General features: G+C 48.9%; 1 protein-coding gene across 6 annotated transcripts in view; it reads right to left on the bottom strand.

Annotated features, from left to right (window-relative positions):
* The window catches only part of CRTC3 (CREB regulated transcription coactivator 3), a 1,134,508-nt gene that overhangs the window by 330,885 nt on the left and 780,406 nt on the right, over positions 1–23,217 (bottom strand). The window lies entirely within an intron of this gene.

Raw genomic sequence — 23,217 nt, 5'->3', positions numbered from 1 at the left:
GAAGGACGATCACCCAGGCCCTCGTCAGTAGCAGACTGGACTACGGCAACGCCCTCTACGCAGGAACCACAGCCAAACTCCAGAAAAGACCCCAGGGCATACAGAACGCCTCGGCTCGCCTCATCCTCGGCATCCCCCGCCACACCCACATCACCAACCACCTGAAGGACCTGCACTGGATCCCAGTCAACAAAAGGATCAACTTCAAACTTCCCACCCACTCTCACAAAGCTCTCCACAACCCCAGACCAGCATACCTCAACAAATGTCTCACCTTCTACACACCGAACCGCAGTCCCACGCATCCACAGGACCTCCACAGGTGGCAGATCCTTCTCCTACCTCGCCGCCAACACATGGAACACCCTACCCACACATCAGCGTCAGACCCAGGACCTGCTGACCTTCAGGAGACTCCTCAAAACCTGGCTGTTCGAGCAGTAGCTGCACCCCCTAACCCCCACAGCGCCTTGAGAACCGCAAGGGTGATTAGTGCGCTCTACAAATGTTTGATTGATTGATTCTTGACGGGGAACCAGTGGAGGTTGCGCAGGTGCTGGGTGATGTGGTTTTGTCAGGGCATGCCGAGGACAAGTCGGGATGCTGTGTTTTGAATGCTCTGGAGTTTGTGGAGCAGCGACTTGTTGATTCCCGGCATAGAGGGCGTTTCCGAAGTCCAGTCCGCTGGTTGTGAGTGTGTGGGTGATGGTTTTCCTTGATTCAGGGGAGGTCCATTTGAAGGTCTTTCAGAGGATGCGGAGCGTGTTGAAACAGCTATAGGCAATGGTATTTACCTGTCAGGTCATGAGGAGGGAGGAGTCAAGTACAATGCCGAGGTTTCAAGCGTAGTCCGTGGGGAGGTGGGTTGTGTGGGGGGGGGGGGGGGGGGGGGGGGAGCTGCCGAGGGCCATGGGCCACTGGGTGTTGTCCCATGTGGGGGGGGGGGGTCCGAGGACGAGGATGGCAGAGTGGATGGACAGATAGATGGATGAATAAATGGGTGGCCACGTTAAAGTATGGCAGAGTAGAGGGATGGATGTGTAGGTGGAGAGGCAGGTGAAACTATGCAGAGAAAAAGGATGGACTGGTTGAAAGAATGGTAGAGAAGAGGGCGAGATGGGTGGCTGCACGAGCGGGTGAAAGGATGCGTGAATGGACGGCAGAGCGGACGGATGAGTGAATGGATAGCAGAGTGGTTGGATGGATGGCATAGTAAATGGATGGAAGGATGGTAGATTGGATGGTTGGACAACAGGGGATGGATGAATGGCAGAGTGGACAAATGGATAGATGGAATGCAGGAAGGATGGATGGATGATGGCAGAGTGGATGGTTGGATGTATGGGTGGATGGATGAACGGCAGAGTAGATTGGTGGATGAAATGAGAAAAGATTGAATGGCAGATGAAAAAAATCAAAGTATGATAGAATGTAAAGATGAAATAGAAGGATATCAGTGGGTGCATTTAAGGGTGAAAGCATGAATGGATAGATGGAAGAGACCCAGGAGCTCATCTAGGGAGGGGTGGCTACCTTGCTGCACTTGCTTGGTGCGATCATAGTTTTTATTTCAAAGCGGGGGTATTTTAATTTTTCGGGCTACTCCTTTGATACCGGGGGTCATGCTAGTTCAACTAGATGACTGATTAAAAGAGTGGGATGATTGTTTGGAGTAGACGCAGTTGAATATTGACACCACTGACCACAAAATATATTTGGCATGAAAACAGGGTCTGACTGGAATATGCTTTACAGTTTTTTAATTTCTACTTGTGCACTGGAGTAGAGAAAGGCAGGAATGGCCAGCATCTGGGGAGTTAAACTCCAAAAACTATGTCTAATCACAAAAAGGATAAAGCAGGCAGTTACAAGAACTAGTGGTGACCTAAAAGTTACCTGTGGGGTTGGCATACACTCGGACACCAGAAGCTGTGAAAATCTCCCTGAAAACATTCAAAGAGTTGGCATCTTTCTACCAAGGAAAAAGTTCTGAGAATAATAAATGTGTGGAAATATCACAAAAGGAAGACGAGATACTAAAATCAGCTCTTGCGATCTGCAGAGCAATGAGCAAACCTGCAGAAAATAAACCGTTGACCCTTATCTGCGGCAATTTAAATTGCAAGAAGACTAAATGTGGAAATGATAATAGATCAAATCATTGAACTAAGACACGCAATAGGCATCCGTTTGCTCAGCTATGATTACCCTGAAAAAGATGTGAATGTACTCCTAAAACTATTCTGAGCAAGTAAAGTTCTGATCACCATAGGGAGTTCTAATAAAAACTATGACAACACAACCTCCACATATTATGCAAGAGGTGCTCGTCATTAACTACTACTACTACTACTACTGGAGTGGTTTTAAAAGCTGTAGTCTAGCCTGTTGGTTCTAAAGTGACCACTACGCCCTCCTCATTGAAATGAAAGGCCTTCCCACTCGCAGAGATCCCAGAATGTCGAGAATTAAAGAGCACATGAGATGTAGTTCCAAGATGCGACTGAAATAGAACCAAGCACTAGAGCAAGATAGAGGAATGAAGACAATACAGAAATATCTAGAACACAATTATGACCCTTAAAAATACGGCAATGCAACATGCAAATAGGCTGCCCTGCTATCAAAACCACATGGAATCAAAAACATATTTAGTATCAGCCAGGGAGAGACCTATGCCTCAAGAAAACCGAATTCGGGTTTAGTGATGTTTGAAGACATACTAAAAAGGGAATGAAAACTTTAGTGCCCTCGAAGGCTCCCAGGGGATAGAACACAAACAGCCAAGAAACATTACAAAACACTCATTAAAAGAAAGACGCATTAAGCAGTATGAAACAACGGAATACCTTTCAAAAAATAGCCTTTGAAAAGTATTCCAGAAATGCCTGGAAAAGTAAATCGTCTAAGGGGTGGGTACTGAAAGGTAGATCTTGGAGCAAACATCACTGAAAAAACTTGGGTAAGCCACTACAAAATGGTTTTTAGCTAAGAAAACTCTCCCAGCAACAACCTGTCAAAAAGAACGCTTTAACTTCCCTTCACATCTAAAGAAACCAGCGTGTATGCTCAAAGTCATCTTTCAAGAGGAGGAGAGTGTAAAGTCATTGAAGAACTTCCCAAAGTAAAGGTTCCAGGCTCAAATATAGTGCCACTGACAGTTTCAAACTACATTCAGAATAGTGGGCAAATATCCTAACTGCAGTTCTTTCAAGAGACCTCTACCACAAGGACCTGCCCTGCTTCTGGTAAGCATTATCATAACCCTCTTCAAGAAGGGCCCACATCGACTTAAATTACTGCTTTATGCCAAAATGGATGGATGCAAAAAGAAAACATAATACATGCAATATAAGGCGGTCTCAGAGTGGACATCTTAAAGGTAGACAAAGTCTTAATATGTCTCCATTTTATTCACAAATTTAGTACAGTTAAGACAATGCCTCTCGTTGTCACCTCCTGGGACTTTACCTCAGCTTCCGATCTAGTCTCAAGTCAAAGTCTACTGAATAAGCTCTCACTGTTATTCGTAGATCATGTCCTGCTTTCTATCACAATAATGTTATATTACAACAACTCCCAAGTAGAGCTGAGTCATAATTGGTACGGCGGTCCAACACTTTATCAAGAATTTTGTGCTAACTATGGTAAAACCGGAGATGAAAATGAGATCTCAACACATTATAGCCCACATCCTGAATTTTCACGAATGGGTTGCACACCTCCGGACGGTAATTTGAGAACCTTACTATAATGCTATTTTCAGACTACACTCATTAAGAGTAAGCTAGACCCCATCTTCGCAGGAGGGACCAACATACACTTCAGCTACACCTCACAACCCCTCTGGACTTACTACCACTATAGACACTTCTCCTTCGGCACCACCACCCCACGCAAACCCACCCCACGCCCGCAATGAAGGAACTGGAGCAAGGTCACAGAAGAGGACCTCAACTCTACCCTCGTCCTCAACCCCCACCACGCCAACTCCGCAGCCACGCAACTACACAACTGGATCTCCAGCCGCGCAGACAAGCTCGCTCCCCTCTGCTGCCTGACAATGCCCTCTGAAGGCTGCCTCGTCCTCAGTCGACCTCCAACATGCTAGACGCTCATGCCGACGGCTCGAGAAACGATGGAGAAACAGCAAAACCACTGAGGACCAGTCCACCTATAAGCACGCCATGACAGAATACCACCAACTTGTAAAGACCACCAAGAGGACCTTCATCAGGAACAAAATTCTCACCAACACCAGCAACTCAAAGGAACTCTTCAACATCATCCAGCAGTTCACCAACCCCCCCCTCCACACCCAGCGAAGCAACTGGCATCACGCCATCCCAGGACCTCTGTAACAAACTCGGCTCTTACTTTCATCTAAAGATCAAGGCCCTCTACGATAACTTCAACAAACAGACTCCAGAGACCACCCTCCCCTCCAGTAATGACAGCCAGTCCACCATTACCACCAGTCGTCACCAGTCGCCACCGAGGACACCACCACAACCATGAAAAAACACCGACTTGGGAGCCCCCACAGACCCCTGCCCACCTCACATTTTCCAAAGAGCCACCACCCCCATCGCACCCGAACTCTGACGCACCACAATGCCACCTTCAAAGCCAGCATCATCCCAGACGACTGGAAGTGGGCAGAGGTCAAGCTCCTCCTCAAGAAACCTTTGCCGACCCGACAGACCAGAAAAGCAACCCGCCCATCTCTCTCCTTCCCTTCGCAGCCAAAGTCTCCGAACAATTCGTCAACACACAACTAACCACCTTTATCGAAGAAAACGCCATACTCGACTCTTCCCAACCCGGATTCCACAGCAACCCCAGCACTGAGACCGCCCTGCTCGTCGCCACCGATGACATCCGCATGCTACTCGACCAGGGACACACTGCAGCCCTCATACTACAAGACCCCTCCGCAGCATTTGACACCATCTCCCACCGCACTCTTGCTACCAGACTCCACGACGCCGGCATACAAGGACTTGCCCTAGACAGGATCCGCTCTTTCCTCACCGGCAGAACACACGAATAAGACTCCTACCCTTCCTCTCCGAGCCCACAGAGATCAGCTGCGGTGTACCCCAGGAATCTTCACTCAGCCCCACGCTCTTCAACATCTACATGGCCTCCCTTGCAACCATAGACAGCATGGGCTCAGTATAGAATCCTACAGCGACTACACCCAGCTCATCCTCTCTCTCACGAAGAAACCCGAAGACACCAAACTCAGCTTCCAAGAAGGAAGGACGTTGCAGCATGAATGAGCGACAGATGTCCAAAACTGAACTCTGAGAAGACTAAGGTCCTCGTCCTCGGACCCTCCCTCTCTGCGTGGGACAGCTCCTGGAGGCCCTCGGCCTCGGACTTCCACCCTCCCCAACAAACCACGCCCGAAACCTCTGCATCATTCTAGACTCCTCCCTCACCATGATCCGCCAGATCAACACTCTCTCCTCCAGCTGCTTCAACTCCCTCCACATCCTCCACAAGACCTTCAAGTGGATCCCCCCGGATGTAGAAAGACTGTCACTAATGCACTCATAAGCAGCAGACTGGACTACGGTAACGCCCTCTACGCCAGAGTCAACAAATCGCTGCTACACAAGCTCCAAGCCATCCAGAACACCGCAGCAAGACTCGTCCTCAGAACCCCACGACATGAGTACATGACCCAGCACCTACAAGACCTTCACTGGCTTCCCCATCAAGAAGAGAGTAACCTTCAAGCTACTCACCCACGCCTACAAATCCTTCCACAACATCAGGCCCAAATACCTCAACAAAAGTGTCTCTCTTCCACATATCCAAAAGGAACCTCCGCTCCGCCGACCTCGCCCTGGCAGAGACCCCACACATCCGCAGAACCAGAGTAGGTCGAAGAGCCTTCTCCTACATCACGGAAAAAAGGCCTGTAACAAGCTCCCAGCCGACATCATACGCTTGCCCACTCTACACACCTTCAGGAGGAGCCTCAAGACCTGGCTCTTCGACTGATCAGGAGCTGAACACCATAACAGCGCCTTGAGACCCTCACGGGTGAGTAGCGCACTTTAAAAACCCTGATTGATTGATTGAGAGAGAGAGAGTGTGTGTGTGTGTGTCTGTGTGTGTGTGTAACTACTGAAGAACTTTAGTGTTACTTTGCACTAATCTCTGCACAATGATTGATAATATTTTAGAAGCAAATGTTTACTGATTTGATGAATTTTCAAATCTCTCCATTTCCAGATGAGATACGGCTATAGTCAAGCACTTTATTTTTATCATGGTTTATTTGATTTTGATTCTGATTGATTCATTGTTATGAGCAGTGTTGAGTTGGATTCTGATTAACGTATTCCTGTGAGAAGTCTTGTAATTATCAATTTTATATACATTGTAAGGATTTTTATAATCAGACAATAAAATCTACTTACTTGGCTACCTAACGAGATGCCATATGATGCAAGGAACGTGGTTTCTAGTATGTAATGGGTGCCAGGGTCCGAGTAAATGGTGTGCTATAAGGGGAGTTCGGATTGGGAAGGGGAACTAAGCACAGCTGACCGCTTTCCCCACTCCTATCTGTCCAGGAGCACATGGCATGCACAGTATGGGAGGATGCGCAAATTTGGGGTCGATGTAGGGATCCGGACTGGGAAGATGTAATTTCCTTATACATAGATGATAAGCTCATATCTAGCATACCCAATGCATTTTGATACCTAAAGTCCTAAAGGTGCTGGAAGCATTTGGTACATACTCAGGGATCGAAATTAACTGGCACAAATCTGTGGTATTTCCGATCACCTCGTTGTAGCCCCTGGCAGACTGGAAGTCCCCCTTAGTGTGGACACGGGTGGGATTCACATATTTGGGAATTTTAAATGACCCTAGACCATGCTGAATTTCAGAAACGAAATCCTAGAAAAATTTAGGGAAGATGTCGAGCACTAGTGAGACCTCACCATTTCTTTGCTGGGCAAGGCAGCACTATACAAAATGGTTATGTGGCCTAAGTTTCCATTTGGATAACAAAATAAGATGTGAGAGGTCCCAGATGAATTCTTCTAGATGGTGGAAGCCGCAACACAAAAGGTACTCTAGAAAGATGGACCCCTAGGATTGTGCTGCTACTTTGACCAGAAACCAATACAAGGGTGGCATGGAACTCCCAAACTTAAACCTCTCTTGCTGGGCGGTTCATTTCCAGGTAGAGAATGAATGGGCCTGCGCCATCCCAGAAAGAACCAGCAGTGAGGGCAGACAGAAGTGCTATAGATCCGGGATGGTACATGTGTTGATTATGCAGTAGGAGCTGGAGACCTAGGCTGTTGTCCCCAATAGACAATATGATATAAATTTGAGGAAAGCAGCACAATGTTTGGTGTAATGGAGGTGACATTGAAACCCCTCTATGGAATCAGCCAGCTCCAGCAGCAGTGTGAAATGTCAATCAATCAATAATAATGATACATTCAAATGTAACATGCCCTCATATGATATAGGGATTTACTCAAAGAGGTGGCCGAGGCGATCTCATTATAAACAAGCATTGGAAATGCAATAGGTCTCGCATTTGCTCGAGTTAGAGCTATTGGCATTGTAAATGGCAATGTCCTTTACCCATGTGTTATGGAGTGTATGTATGTGATGTATAGTAGAATTATGTGGTTTGAATTTGAATTATTTGTGGAATTATGTGGCGTGGAATTGTATGCAGTGAATTTGTGTAGTGGAATTGTGTGACATGGTGTGCAGTGAAATTATGTGGATAGTAATTATATGGCATTGAGTGTATAGGAATTATGTGGTGTAGTATTGTGTGTTATGGAGTGCAATTGTGTGGAATGATATTTTATATTGTGGATTGGTAGGCAGTGGAGTTTAATTATGTGCTGTGGGATTTTGTGGCATGATGTGGAATTCTGAGATGTGGAATGGCTGTATGTGATGTGTAGTGTAATTCTGTTGTTAAGTAGAATTATGTGGTTTGGTGCTGAATTATTTGGTGTGGCCTGGAAATGTGTGGAGATGAATTGTCTGATGTGGAACTGTGTGGATAGTTTTGCCTTCTTGGTGACAAAAAAGAAATGGGAAGGAGCTAAGTTCCGGATCTGTGGCTTTAGATGTTAAAAAAAACTGAAAAACTGATGTTAGGACACATAACTGGTCCCTTTATGGGGCTCCTTGTCTTCATGTTCATGGGCAGGATGGAGTATCGAGAGAGGCAAAAGGTGTCACCTACAAGAGGGGAGACGATATCGCAAGAATCATCACAGAACGAAAGAGGCAGCTGGTCCCAACTACCAGAGAAGAAAAGCTACTGCAAGACGTCTGCCACAGAAAGATTGGTGCCGGCGGAGATTCACAAGCACATTCACCAAAAGCCAGAATTAAAGACTGCAGAAAATGGCATTATGAACACATCAAATTGAAAGTGAAAAGTGATTACCATCTCATCTGTCAGAAGGTATACCATAGGCACCAGTTTTTGATTTTTTTGATTGAAACTTATTGATAGTGTACAGAATCTACACAAATTAAACAACCATCATCATTATAGGATTACAATCAAGGTCTCTTGGCTTAGAAGTCCATAGGTTATATATAGTACTAGATCTTTTGCTTCAGAGGCAAGTGGTTTTCTTGAATCGAAAATCAGTTTATCATCCTGGACCAAGTTTAATTTATCGATGTCAGTTTACTTATATATTTAAGTTATGCATGCTAGGGCTTATTATTTTTTTTACTAACTAATATTTCCCAAATACCAACAAACAAAGACATGAAGGCCTTCAGCAACAAGATATTGCTTTAAACAACTGCCACAAAATACATTTCAAAGCAACTATAGTATTCAGCTTCTCAAAAATGTGAGGAGCCAGAGCAACAGCATTGTTTGTTCTAACCACTCACTAGTAAATTCGCTTTCTTCACTGCAGGAGTCAGATATCAGTATCAAGTAAAAGTCAATACTTCATGAAATATTATGTGCTAGTATTAAAAATAATAAAACACACACAACAATGCTACACACAAGCATTTCTCACTCCAACACTTATATGCATCGGAAATGCGCGCTGCGTAGGCAAGACCTAAAAAGGCTGCTAGCTGCTCCCTGCGTAGACCATAGCCAAATACACATTATTGTTCTTGGGAAAGACATTATCAGATTGTGTGTGTGTGTGGGGAGCTGGAGTTGGGGGGTGTTTGGGGGCTCCGGTATGGAAAGACTCGATAGCAAATACGGTTTAGTGTATGCGGCAGAAGATACAGTATATATAGCCTGTGGATGCCAAAGAAAAGGGGAAAACAATCTGGAACAACTGAAGGAGTATCAGAAAGCTGAATGAGGCTACCAGAGAAATGTTATCGAAGTCGATACTGAAAATTGGAGGCTGATGAGGAGACTGGATGTGAAATATGAGTGACCACTTTCAAGGTCAAAAGCCCTGCATTGCTTTCAACCCACCTATATTTACCATACTGGAAATGGATAGTGGACCAGTGCGTCCACAACTGTGTCAGAACTTGTGTTGATATTCTATGTATGCAAAGTTTTGCACTCATAATGGAAATTTAATGAAAAAAATGTCAACAAAATTCTGGGATTAAACATGGATGTCTTCTTGCCTCGTTACTGTCTCACTCTTTACCAACGACCTCTATGAGAGAGTCCTTAAAGCCTCTCAGTAAATGCCCACAATTGGTAGTTGCAAGGTACCAGCCTTAACGCTGACGCCGCCGTCCATCATCTCCTTTGGCATCGCTTTGTTCGCCCTAAGTTGGCAGGGTATGCCCAGACGTGGGTCCCTTGCTCACCTTGCCACTGGATTCAAGATAGCCTGGCTGATGAGGGTTATGAACCCGACACCAATCCCAGGATGCTTGTTTCCGGTCCAGGGAAGACATGGCTTGGCAGTTCGGGCTGGACTGTTCCCATGAGGCACAGGGTCAGACTGATTTGCATATGCCCATGTTTGAACTGGGGTGGTGGAGTGAGCTAAAGAAAGACGATGGATTAAACCCAGATCAGTTGCCTGGAGGTGAGTATTTGATTTGCTCAAACGCTCTGCTCATCATCCCCTTTGGTTTTGACTCCTTGCTTATGGTATGCACACTGGAAGTTCTCAAGGCCCAACTAACAGCCATGAAAAAATACTGTCCCTCAAACTGGCATAAGAAAACAAACTAATAAAAGTATTTAGTATTTGGAAAATAATAAATAATGAAGACCGCTTTTTAAATAGAGATGAATCGAATGCATAAGCAAGAATCAAAAGTACTCGCTCCCATGGCCTTCACTTTTTACATATTGTTCGACTTTTCCAAGCTAAGGTGCATACAGTGAAGAATAATGTGACCTGGACTAATACACAAACAAAATAGGTGCCTCAGCATGAAAATTCTGGAAGTCTGTTCTTATGCTTCGGGCTGGAGTCTCCACTAACACTTTAGAATGTGACACTGGTTTTAATTCTTTTCAAAACAGATGTCAAACGTTACCCATCAAATATACCCTGCTGAGACTGAAACTGAATGATCGCATCCTTGTGGATATGACATGGAAGGAACACTTCTCCTTGCAAAATATATCGAACTACACCATGGCTTCAGAGAAATAAGCCAAATCGTTTTGGGCTTATTCTAGCACCTGAAAATCCAAGCTTAGCCCTAACAACTAATAAAAATGGAATCAATAAAATTCCAAAACCTTCCTTAGACTATACCTGAAATACAAGAGCAAAAATCCACCTGAAGGACAAGAGTATCTTATTGGATAACTCCAACCCAGCCAATCTTTCTAGTCTATTCATTCTAGCACAGCCATCCTAACTATACTTAAGACATCGAACAACAACAGGGGGCGAATACTTTTCATCCTGGCAAGAAGTGGCATTCTTCTATTGATGCCTCAGCTCGAGAACATGAGTCTTGCAGCATCGGATAAATTTTCTTGAACCCTGTCAGAAGTTCTGTCCCCGCTGACTTGTTCTCAATAAACAGCAATCAGATGAAACAATTTCAAGCACACTGCAACCAAGTAACAGAAATACTGATGACAAGATTGTATTCTACCTTCTCAGCGACCTATCCAAGACAACGACGAGAATTATAGGTCAGTATCTGGTCAAAAGTTCTGTGTGGCTGCTTCCTGGGGACAGGAAGGTCCTTGCTAGACACGGTAGGCTTGCCCTCTGAAGACCTTTTGGACTTCTTAGGAGGGGTGTCTGAGGGGCCAGGCGAGGAAGCCCTAGGCCTCTTCAAGGAAAACTGTGAGGCGCCAGACATGCTCTCACCTTCAGAAACCAAGTCGCCTTCTGGTTTGTCCTTAAGCCTGTTCAGCCATATTAGAAGTCTCCCTTCCCGGTCTTTCTGGGTCTTGTGGGAGAATTTACGGCAAATCCTGCAGTCTATGGACTGGTGGTGAGGATAGAGACAGTATAGGCAGGTCTCATGTTCGTCGTCCACGTGAAGCCTCAACTTGCCACAGGAGGCACAGGGTCGAAAAAGTCCTCTCTTGTTGCTATCAGCCATAGCAAAGAAAGTCGAAAAACTGTCGAGTTTAGATGAAAATCCAAGATTCCTGAGGAGAACTCAGGTGGAGACTCCCTAGCACAACGTGCGGTAGAAAATTTGAGAGACTGAGGCTCCTCACAGGAAGGTTCTAGAGGGAGGTAGTAGCTGATTGGTTGTTCCTTTTACTTTGGTCCTTTTTTTACAAAAGGACACAGATAGGCTACCAAGGTGGGACCCTGGAGCCTACTCTATTTGGTCCTTCCTGCATAAGGACCTAGATAGGTCACTAAGGTGAGTCCCTTAGACCTAATCTCTTTATGTATGTCTTAGGACATTACTTTTTTATGTACCGGAGGCTCCCGTCTCGACGACGGGGAATGATTCAGGCATGTGAATCTATGAAAGACACCCAAATACTGGATAACTAAAAATAAGCTTGCAGATCCAAAAGACCTCCACAGTACCTGTTGGATGGAAAAGTCCCATGCCTGCTGATGGACATGCATTCCTGCCCTGAGTGCTCCAGCTTCATCAATATATGATCCCTGGTACTGAGTTATGGTCGTGGGAGAACACAGATCATGCATGTGTGTCTCACTGTATTGTGGTATGATTAGACCTGGAGGGGCACACCAAGTGCTACCCTTGTGAAGGTAGAGGGCTACTGCCCTTACCTGGAATTAAGTGACAAAAGCAGAGAGGTGGCAGCATACCCACGTGTTCAGTGGATCAGTAAAGTGTACAGATCTTTATTCCTGTGACACTGGAGTGTGACCTACTGACCTACTCATGGAAATCGTGGGTCATAACAATTCTATTTTGGAAGGAAAGGAGAGGCTGCAGAGGAGTATTGCATCCCTCTGACTGGAAATTAGAAGTGCTGACATTCCTGAGGACTGAAGTGGGACACCCACATAAGGGAGAAGTCAAAGTCAGGGACATTTGTGTAGCGCACAAATCACATCATGGGAGTCTCATGGCGCTTGCAGCATTCTCTGACATAGGGGAACGCAGCTAGTTTGCAAAGAGCCAAGTCTTTAGTCTTTTGCAACAAAATAGCCAGTTTCAGGGGAGTTACGGAGATGGAAAGGTATAGTGTTCCATGCGGCCGGGACCAGAAACGAAAATGCTCAACCGCCGTTTCTGGAGGTACGTGTTCTCAAAGCTATCAGTAATAGTTCGTTTCTGGATCTGAGATTCCTTTGTGGCTGATACCATCTGAGTTTTTTGGACCAGTATTTTCATACAATTGTCTGTGAACCAGACATAATATTTTGAAAAGGATACGCTTTTTTACCGGCAACCAATGTAGGCTTCTTAGACAGGCAGCAGAGGAAGTTTTTCTCGGGAGGTTAAGAAGCAGCCAGGCTGCGGTGTTCTGGAGAACCTGAAGCCTCCTCAGATGGTGTTCATTTATAGAGGACAAAAGTGCATTCCCGTAGTCCATCCTGTTTATTATAAGGCCTTGGACTAAGGGTTTAATGGCCTGGATAGGGATCCACTTAAAGATTTTTCTCAAACTCCGCATTTGTCCAAAACAGGTGCCGACTTTGCTGTTTATTTGGCTATTCATGGAAAATTTGTTATCCAACAAAAAGCCCAAGATACGGGTTGAATCCTTTGGTACTGGGCATGTGCCCAGCTTAATTGGCCACCAGTCATCTGTCCAATGTTCTGCCGCTTTACCGAAGAGCATAATTTCTGACTTGTTGCCATTTAGTTGGAGGTGATTGGTGGTCATCCATTCCTCAACTTGTACCAGGTAGCTTTGGAAACGTTGTTTGGTTTCATTAGGGTCAGAATCTAGTGTGACAAGGATCTGCGTATCATCGGCGTACGATAGAACATCAAAGCCATGGTCTCTAATTATGTTGGCCAAATGGGTCATATAGATATTAAAGAGCGTTGGGCTCAGTATAGAGCTCTGAGGGACACCCATTTTAACAGGTCTTTTGTTTGCACTGTTTTCTCCAATTTGGACCGTTGTAGTGCGGTTGGGCAAATAGCTAGAAAAACAATTTAAGGCGTTTCCTCTGACACCAATCTCCCAAAATCGATGAATAGTGTCAAAGGCCGCTAATAATTCGAGCAGGACGAGGATGGCTGACTGGCGCTTATCCAGCGCCAGTCTGATGTTATCAACCACCTCGACCAATGCGGTTTCAGTGCTATGTTGTGCCCTAAAACCCGATTGCGGGGGGCGTGGCCAAGATGGCGGAGTGAGCGGTCGCACTCTCTGCGGGCTCCCGTGATCCCGGGCCCCTTTACCGCCTTCATTTGCAGATCTCCCCCCAAAAGGCTGGGGCTCTGTTAAGAGATTGCAAGATCTCCCTGCGAGGACTCCAGTGGTGCTGTTAGCTCTCAGGGCCGCTTTCCTAGAGCCCAAGGAGTGTGCCCGGAGGTCGAGCCGGCGCCACGAGAAGACTGCAGGCCGCGGCCACGAGGCCCGAACCAGCCCAGAGACGTCCTGTGGTGGAACAGCCAGCTGGGGTATTGAGGCAGGACTCGCTTCGGCAGACTCCAGTACCGCACGGAGGGTTGCATGTACCCGGTGGCGATAGGCTAATACCCGAGGCCCCCGGGGCGGATCATCACGCAAGACCGGGGATGAGGCCCAGCGGCAGGCCCTCCTGAAGCGAATTTTCACCGGTGGCAGAGGTGCGCTGGGGGTCCGGAGTGGGAGTCCCTGTGGCTGGCCGCGGCTCTGAGCGGTTGAATACAGATGCTTGATGCCCGGAGGTGAGAGACTGGGACCCTGAGCGCTGACGCAGGATACTACGCGAGGCCGGGGATGAGGCCTAGCAGTAAACACCCTTGAAGCGAACTTCTTCCGGAGGCGGAGGTTGTCGCGGAACCGGAGCGGAACTCCCCGCGGCAGAATAAAGCGCCGAGTGGTGAAGCGCAGAGGCCCCGCGCCCAGAGGTGGGAGACCAGAACCCCGAGTGCCGCCGCAGACCACTACGTGAGGCCGGGGTTGGGGCCTAACGGCTGGCTCCCTTGAGGCAGACTCCTTCCGACGGCGGCAGCTGGCGGAACGACTGGAGTTGGAACTCTCGTAGCTGACTACAGTGCCGACTGGGGAGGTGCGACTGCCCGGGACCCAGGGCTGAGAGACTTAGCCCGAGAGTGCTTGCGTAGATCGCTAAGCGAGGTCGGGAGTGAGGCCTAGCGGAGACCGCCCTTGCAGCGACCCCCTTCCAGCTTCGACGGCCCATCAGAGGAACAGAGCAGACTCCAACACTGGTTGGGGGGGAACGTGTGTCTGGCGTTCGGACACAACGGACTTTGGTATGGTGCGCCGGCGCAGCCCCACACGCGATAATGGGGTTGCGGCCTAGTCCGGGGCTCCTCCGACGCAAATTCTCTCCACCCAGCCACCCGTTTGATCTGCGGGACTTGCTCCGGGCCGTGTTTGAGGCACCCGGTGCAAGGATACCTACGGAGCTTGGAAGGCGACAGTGCGCTCCCTTGGGGTCCTCACCGGCGGCATGGCCGGCAACAGAGGGAACAAGAAAGGGTACCGGACACTGCCTGAAATGCTGAACAAAGGCCCAGCGAGGCAAGACAGGGGGCAACAATAACCAGGCCATTCGAGCAGCTCCCAAGGGGCAGTAGGGGGGGAAACCCCAGTGACTAGATCTTTCCTCGAATCCCTCTTTAGCTCGCTCAGGGAAGATTTCCAAACACTAAAGCAGGAAGTCGCAGGGGAAGTCCGGGAGGTGCGGAGAGAGGTCGATGGTCTTGGCGAAAGGGTGGTCACTATGGAGGAAGCGGGTCACTCCCGGGACGAAGAGATTGCACAACTGCAGCAGGAGGTGCTGCGCCTACGGGATCAGCAAATCTACCTCCAATCGCATAACGAAGACCTCGAGAACCGGTCCCGTCGCAACAACATACGGGTCCGGGGAATTCCATCCGGAGACGAGGGCGAGGACGTTGCTGGGTATCTCAGAGAACTCTTCAGAGAGATACTGGGAGAGCCGGATGATTTCATCATCAGAATAGACAGGGCTCACAGGGTGGGCCCGGCTCGCAGGGCCTCTGCACCCCCCTCTGACATCTTGGCTTTCCTGACGGACTATCCCCTGAAGGAGCGGATTATTCGTGAGGCACGTCAGCAGCAGTACCTGCGCTTCCGGGGGCACCAGGTTGCTCTCTACCAAGATGTTTCGATAATAACTCTCCAGAAGCGTAAGGGATTCAAAATCGCTACAGACTTCCTGAGGGATTACAACACGCAGTACTCATGGGGCCATCCCTTCCGCCTAATTTTCTGGTGGAACAGGACTTTGCATCAGCTTCGCTCCCTCCAGGACACCTGCGGGGTACTTGGAATTACCGCGACAGACGAGGCGGCCCCCACCCGCCAACGGCGTGCTACCAGAGACGGTTGGCAATCGATCCCAGCACGAAGATCCTCTGCTTCTTCCCGTCCAGACTCACCCACTATCCGAGCGGACATGGCCAATGCAGTTCAAGAAGTGGCTAGAGACACGGCGCCTACTGAAGTCGCTCTGACAGCCTGAATATACTCCGAGGGGGAGATCGACATAGCCATTCGGACAATGCAGGTTTGGGGGTTCGGGGGCGGGGGGGTGGGCAGTGGCTGGACGTCCACTTGAGTAACTTTCCGCAGACTTGTCCGCTGAGGACCGGACTGGGACAATGGAATCTTGGGAACAGTTGGGGGAGCAGGGAGAGCAGGGGGATAGGGGAAGGGGTTGTTGGGGTTGTTCCAGTTGTGGGTTGGGGACAGTTGGGGAGTTGGGATGGAGGGAAGAGGGGAAGGGGGGACGGGGAAGGAATGGGGAGGGGTGGGGAGTTTGATGGATGTTCATGGGAAGTTGGAGGGGTTTGGGATGGGGAGGGGATCCGGGAGTTGGGAAGGGGGGGGAGGGTCGTCCAGTGCACTGTGCGGCTACTAGAAACTTTGGCGATATTCATACACCTTAGTTTGCCCGGACGGGGAAGCTGCGCGATCACCTGCACTTTCTTCTCTGCCTTGCAGCTTCTGGTAACGTTATGGGCGCTCATACACTCCGCCTCATCCGAGCGGGGCCTTCACGCTTTCTTCCACATCTTTCTCTATGCCTCCTGACACTTTTAAGGTGGTGACCCTGTATGTCAGGGGTTTGAATAATCCGGTTAAACGGCGGGCAGTGCTTTCTCTCCTGGAGAATACACTTGCGGACATATGGCTCCTTCAGGAGACGCATCTGCTGCCACAGGACACACACAGGCTGCGCTCTCATAAGTTCCCGTCACAATTCTTCTCGTCTTGTACCACTAAGACGGCTGGGGTGGCAATACTGGTGGCCAGACACTTTAAAGGGGAAATCCTCCACAAATTCACCTAACAGAAAGGCAGACTGTTAGCATACCGGTTTAGGATTGGGGGTCTTACTTTTGCGATCGGGTCCCTGTATAGCCCTAATGAACGGCAGGAAAGTTTCCTGCAATCGGCGATTGAAGTTATTACCGCCTCGCAAGATAGACACATTATTCTCGGGGGAGATTTAACATGGTTTTTGATTCTGCTATGGACAGGTCGGCGCAGCGCCCCCCGCAGGTCGGGGAGTTTTCCGCCTGCAGTAGGGCACGACTGTCGGAGGTAGACCTCCTTGATCTTTGGTGACACATGCGAGGCTAGATCACCTTCTGGTTACGTCTCCGGTGCAAGCGCTGGTCTCGGGGTCGGACATGGGAGTATTGACTCTGTTGCATCACGCGCCGGTTGGTGCTACGTTGTGTCTGCCTCCGGCAGCTCATCCTCCCAGGACATGGCGCCTCCGCGACACCCTGCTGCACAGGAAGTTGGTGGTGGACCGCATCGAGGATGCGATCCGGGAATATCTGACTCACAACGACAACTCTGACACCGCCCGGGCCGCACAGTGGGCGGCCTTGAAAGCAGTCCTCCGGGGGGAATTTTTGGCGATCTCCTCTGCTGAAAATAAAGAGCGACAGGCCAAGAGGGAAGAACTCACCGACAGGGTCCGCGAGCTTGAACAGATACATCGCAGGACAGGGGCCCCCAGAATTTGGCAGCAGCTCAAGGAAGCGAGGAAGCTCCTGGCGGCCCTGGACTTGGACCGAGCAGAATACGCTGCACTCCGGCTGCGCCATACCTTTTACACAGGGGGGGACCATTGTGGCAAATTGCTGGCCAACAGGCTCAGAGTAGCGCGCCAGAGTCAGCTGGTGAAGGAGATCTCTGACCCTTCAGGGACGGTGGAGACGGAAGACGCTCACATAGCAGACGTATTCCGCAGGTTTTACGCAGATCTCTACCGGATGAGACGGCCATGGCCACCTATTTGGACTCGGTCACCCTGCCCTCCCTGGATCCCTTGCAGGCGGAGCACTTAAAACGGGATATCAGGATAGAGGAGGTGATTTCTGCCATCACCAGGCTTAAACATGGCAAAGCACCAGGCCCGTATGGATACACCACGCTCTTTTACAAAACGTTCTGCACGTCGCTGGCCCCTATCCTTACTCGTCTTTTCAACTCGTTTGCTGAACTGGGGGCCATTCCGCCTGATCTTCTACGGGCCTCCATCACAGTTATCCCCAAACCTGGGAAGGACCGGAAGCACTGCGGTTCTTACAGAACGATATCTCTTCTGAATGTCGACTTAAAATTATACACGGGGATCCTGGCCGCCCGACTAGCCCCTCACTTACCCGGTCTTATAGATCCTGATCAGGCTGGTTTTGTCCCGGGGAGGCAGACGGTTGACAACACGAAAAGGATCGTCCACCTGCTAGAGAAGACCTCCCGGGTTCCGGGGGAAAGAATGATGCTGGTGGTGGACGCGGAGAAGACGTTCGACCGGGTGCACTGGCCTTTCCTGGAACAGGTTCTGGTGAAGGCGGGCATAGGGGATAAGTTCGGCTCCATGATCATTAATTGCTACAGACGGCCAACTGCTGTGGTTCGTGTGAATGGGTATAATTCTAGGGACTTCAACATCGAGAGAGGTACTAGGCAAGGATGCCCGCTTTCGCCCTTACTCTTCGCCCTTTATATGGAGCCGTTCGCCCAACGGGTCTGCGACAATCCGGCGGTGGCGGGGGTGCAGATGGGAGGTTTCACGCAAGCTATAAGCCTCTACACGGACGATGTCATCTTATCGCTTGACGAGCCCCAGACGGCCCTGCCGGCCTGCATTGAGGAGCTGGCCTCCTTTGGCGCGGTCGCGGGTTTTAAAATGAACATGGGAAATTCGGTGGCTCTAGATATCTCCCTTGAGCTGGCCACTAGGACCTACCTTCAAAACCAATTCCCCATGCTTTGGTCATCAGAGGCGGTACCCTACCTGGGGATCCAGATACCTCCCACTTTACCGGCCATGGTGTCGGCCAACTACACAGCCCTGGGTACAAAGATCAAGGAAGAATTGGGCCGATGGAACTGCGGCACCCTCTCCTGGTTGGGTAGGATAGCCGCCGTCAAAATGACGGTCCTGCCTCAGGTGCTTTTCTTGTTCCGGGCCCTACCACTCCAGCCACCGGTCGGGTGGATCCCGCAACTACAGACTGACATCTCGCGCTTTATCTGGCAAGGGAAAAAACCCAGAATGCGCAGGGCCCTCTCACTGTTGGCCCCGGAGGCGGGAGGATTGGGAATACCTGACTTCCGTAAGTATTTCAAAGCAGCGCAGTTGCGTTATCGTGTGGAATGGAGTAGGTGGGAGTCCGACAAGCACTGGCTCTTCCAGGATCAGGCGGTGGCAGGCAGACCCCTGCAGGAAATCCCATTTCTGCGCCGGACTCACCGGCCCAAGAATTTGTACGCCTCCTTTGTTAAAAGAGTGCCCCTGCGGGTCTGGGACGCCACTAACATCACGTACAGCCTCACCTCGTTCCCGTCGCCACTCACACCGTTGGTGGACAATCCAGACTTTACCCCGGGAATGGAAAGGGGAGCATTCAGACACTGGAGGCAGGCGGGGTGTAGAGCCCTGTGTCACATGTATGGCCCAGAGGGGGTTGTCCCCTTCCCGCAGTTTCGCCAGGAGTTTTCACTCCCTGAAACCGTGAGGCACTGCTATATGCAAGCTCGCCACTGGGCTCTTCAACCACAGGTGCGGGAGACGGCCGATAGGCACTTCCTACCATATGAAAAATGGCTTCTGTCGCGTATGTCGGATTCAAAATTGATTACAGATCTCTATAGGCTACTACAACCGCCTTCTACACACCTCTATAACCCGGGGAGAGAACACTGGGAACGGGAGTTGGGTAGGACATTGAGCCCTAAAGAATGGGAGAACATATCTTATAGAGCGAGGGATTCGGCATACCACATGGGCCTCACTGACACACTGACTAAGGTCTCCACCTATTGGTACTACACACCGGAGCAGGTTCACGAATTGGACCGTAGCAGGGAGGACACATGTTGGCGGGGGTGCGGGCACCGGGGTACACTTACACACATTCTATGGGATTGTCCACTCCTGGAAACCTATTGGAGGGAAGTGCTAGATGAAATTGATTCCCATTTTGGCATTGAACTACCACGCTTTCCCGCATACACCCTGCTGGGGCTCCGGAATGGACTGATGTACCCGCTCAGATCCCGTAGGGGTAGGCAGATAGCCATCGCACTAGGGTCAGCGGTCCAAAACATCCTGATACATTGGCGCACTACCACGACACCCTCTATCACGGGCTGGCTCCATAGATTGTGGCATGTGTTGGGCATAGAGAAATTGTCGCTCACAGTGGCGGGGGATATAAAGCAATTTACTGAGATTTGGCAACCATTTAATTCCTTACTGCTCACAGAATTTAAAGAACTTACCTGTACCAAATACATCCGCCTATTGCGGCTCACGAGCCCAGCAGCGCCAGCCCCTTGAATTGATGGGAGATTCACTTCCCCTGTAGGAGGCGACTTTGGTGAATACTTTGGATAGGGTCTGTGCACTGGACGACAGGTGGGGAGGGGGGGAAGGGAGGGTCAGGACCGGGGAGTTGGGAAGTTGGGGTTTTGGGCGGGGGTGTTTGCAATAGAAATGTCATTTCATACTGCGACAATGCATATCACTCACTGCTGTGATGGACTAGCACACACGAACTGCACCTGATAGATCTTCGCCGGGGATGAGGCTCTGCCCGCCCTAACAAGACGCTTCATGATGATGTATGTTTGTCCTTGTATGTTGTGCTGAATAAAATGCTTTAAACCTAAAACCCGATTGCGAGGGACCTCAGAGTCCATGGCTTTCAAGATGATTCACAAGCTGCTTGTTAACAATTGATTCAAGCATTTTCCCGAAGTATGGAAGCAGGGATATAGGCCGGTAGTTTAACCAGATGTTAGGGTCGGCCGTAGGTTTTTTCAGAATGGGCCTAACTTTAGCGGCTTTCCATATTGTCGGAAAATCAGCGTCCATGAAAGATTTATTAAAAAGGTCAGTGAGATGTTCCACCAATGCCAGTGCAAGCGGAGAAAACAGTTTAGGGGGGATGAGATGTGTGGGCGTCCCCGACTTGATTTTTAACCCGGCCAACATGGTCGCCTCGCAGTCACATTTAATGAATTCCTCCATAATATGAGGGGGTTCTGATGGGAGTGTGCCCGGAGCATTTAGCTGCGTTTGGTCATAATGATAAGGAAAGGAGAGGTGAATGGCGGTAATTTTATCTTAAAAAAACTGGGATAATGCATTTGTCCATTCCAAGGAGTTCGGAATTTCTAACGCAGCATTAGGAGTGGTAAATTCCTTCATTATTTGAAAAAGTTCCTTAGAGGAATTTTGGGCTCTATCTATCCCCTCCGTGAGAAATGCTCTTTTTCTCAATTTTATTTTAAGCATATAGATAGAGTACAGAAGTGTAAATATTTTCCGATCTTTGCTCCTCCGCCATTTCTTTTCTGCGGTTCTGCATTCCGATTTTATAATTCTTAGTTCCTCTGTGAACCAAGGGGCAGTTCCAATTTTGTGTTTAATTCTACTCATAGGGGCAATTTTATTCAGCGCTGTCTCTATAGCAAGATCAAATTGCATTGCCGCAGTGCTAGCAGGGAGTATGTGAGATTAACTGAAAATATTTTTGAAAAAGAGGTAAAGTGATCTTTTTCATAGGTCTCTGTAGTCTTGAGCCATTTGCCGGTGCTATTTTTATTTTGACTATCGGGAAGGAAACATTTACCAGATAATGGTCAGTCCAGAGCAATGGAATAGGAGAGGCTGCTTTCAGGTCAGAGGAGAAGAGCAGAACATCATTTATGCACATCAAAGGCTCTTAAACTCAAGGAAGAGTTACAGGTCAGTGGGGCCTGAGCTTATTGTCAGGGAGATGGTGGGACTGCTAAGGTTGGCACTACCAGGCAATCATGACAGAATGGAAGTGAATGTCCTTGAAAACTCTATGGGGCATATTTCAGTGGAGAATGACAGCCAGGTGTGGGTCACTCAGAATTTAAGTAATTCCTGCTGTGGCAAGACTATCCATTTGACAAATGCTAGTGAAAAGGATCGGTCACCACCCACCCAACACGAATTTCAAAGGACAGACACGAAAACCCATGCATAAGGATTTAGACTATGAAGGTGATGGCATTAGCCCCATACTTTGTTGAACAGCACCGTCTCATCAGGTGATGAAGGATCGGCAAGCCTTCTTGCTGCTGAAACTAGAACTGGGTATCAAGGTCTGCTAGTCTCCCATCTGGGTGAGAGGACCATCAACCAAGAGCACTTACCCAGTGCCTGCAGCACCAGCCATCTGTCTGCCTGCCAAAACCAGTGTGTCCTGAAGCTTTGAAGGAGTAAAGAAGGATCTGCAAGTGAAAGATCTCAAATACATGATGCTATTCCCAGCTAATCTCAGAGTAATCGCGGAAGGAAAGACCTGGCACGTCAAAATGTCCTCAGAGTCGAGGGAATGGTTGGAGGGCTGGAGACCAGTCCATTTCTGGTGCAGGGAGAGAGAAGAAACAATAATTGCCAGGGTGGCGCAGACTCACAGGGATCCCCTCGGAAGGGGTCCAGAGGGTGGACTCTCCAGCAGAGCCCGATTGTGAGAACGAACGGAGGCTTGGGATATATCGAGATAGACACAGTAACGGGAGAGAACCCAATCAAAAAGAGGTGAAAGGATATAGGTCAGACATGCATTTGAGGACATCATTGGACAAATAAGGAAATACTCACAGCACACTCTTCACAGCCTTGACCATGCCACCAGAGAAAAAATTAATGTTTGGTGTGACAGACACTCTGCATCATTGGGGCGGTGGGTAGTTTCAAGCCAGGGTCAAGCTGCTGTGAAGCCACACCCAAGCCTATTGAATAACCGGTCACAAGTGGGATCTCTCTTAACCCAAAAACAAATGCCCACCCAGGTCAAAAAATATCCCAAAGAAAGGTAGTTCCCCCAAAATTAGAGTGGAATTCATAATTATTTTAAGAATTTAGACAAAATCCAAATTCGCAAAATCCTTAAAACAAGCTCCCCAATCCATTATGGAGACTCCACTAAGCCACATGCAAGCATGGTTCCTCACCCAGGCTAGGAAACTAGAGAAACAATGACACAAGTGGCACATCCATACCAAACCCGACAAATATCCCTGACCCGACGAGGGGGTGGGGGGGGGGGGGGGCAGGGGAGGACATTTAACACCAACACCAGAGAGCATATGAAGATTCATTTACAGACCCAGTATACAAGACA

This window comes from Lissotriton vulgaris, chromosome 2_1, assembly GCF_964263255.1.
Source record: "Lissotriton vulgaris chromosome 2_1, aLisVul1.2, whole genome shotgun sequence".
NCBI classification, from domain to species: domain Eukaryota; kingdom Metazoa; phylum Chordata; class Amphibia; order Caudata; family Salamandridae; genus Lissotriton; species Lissotriton vulgaris.
The sequence above is the reverse complement of the archived record's forward strand: the minus strand, read 5'-3'. Positions and strand labels throughout refer to the sequence as shown.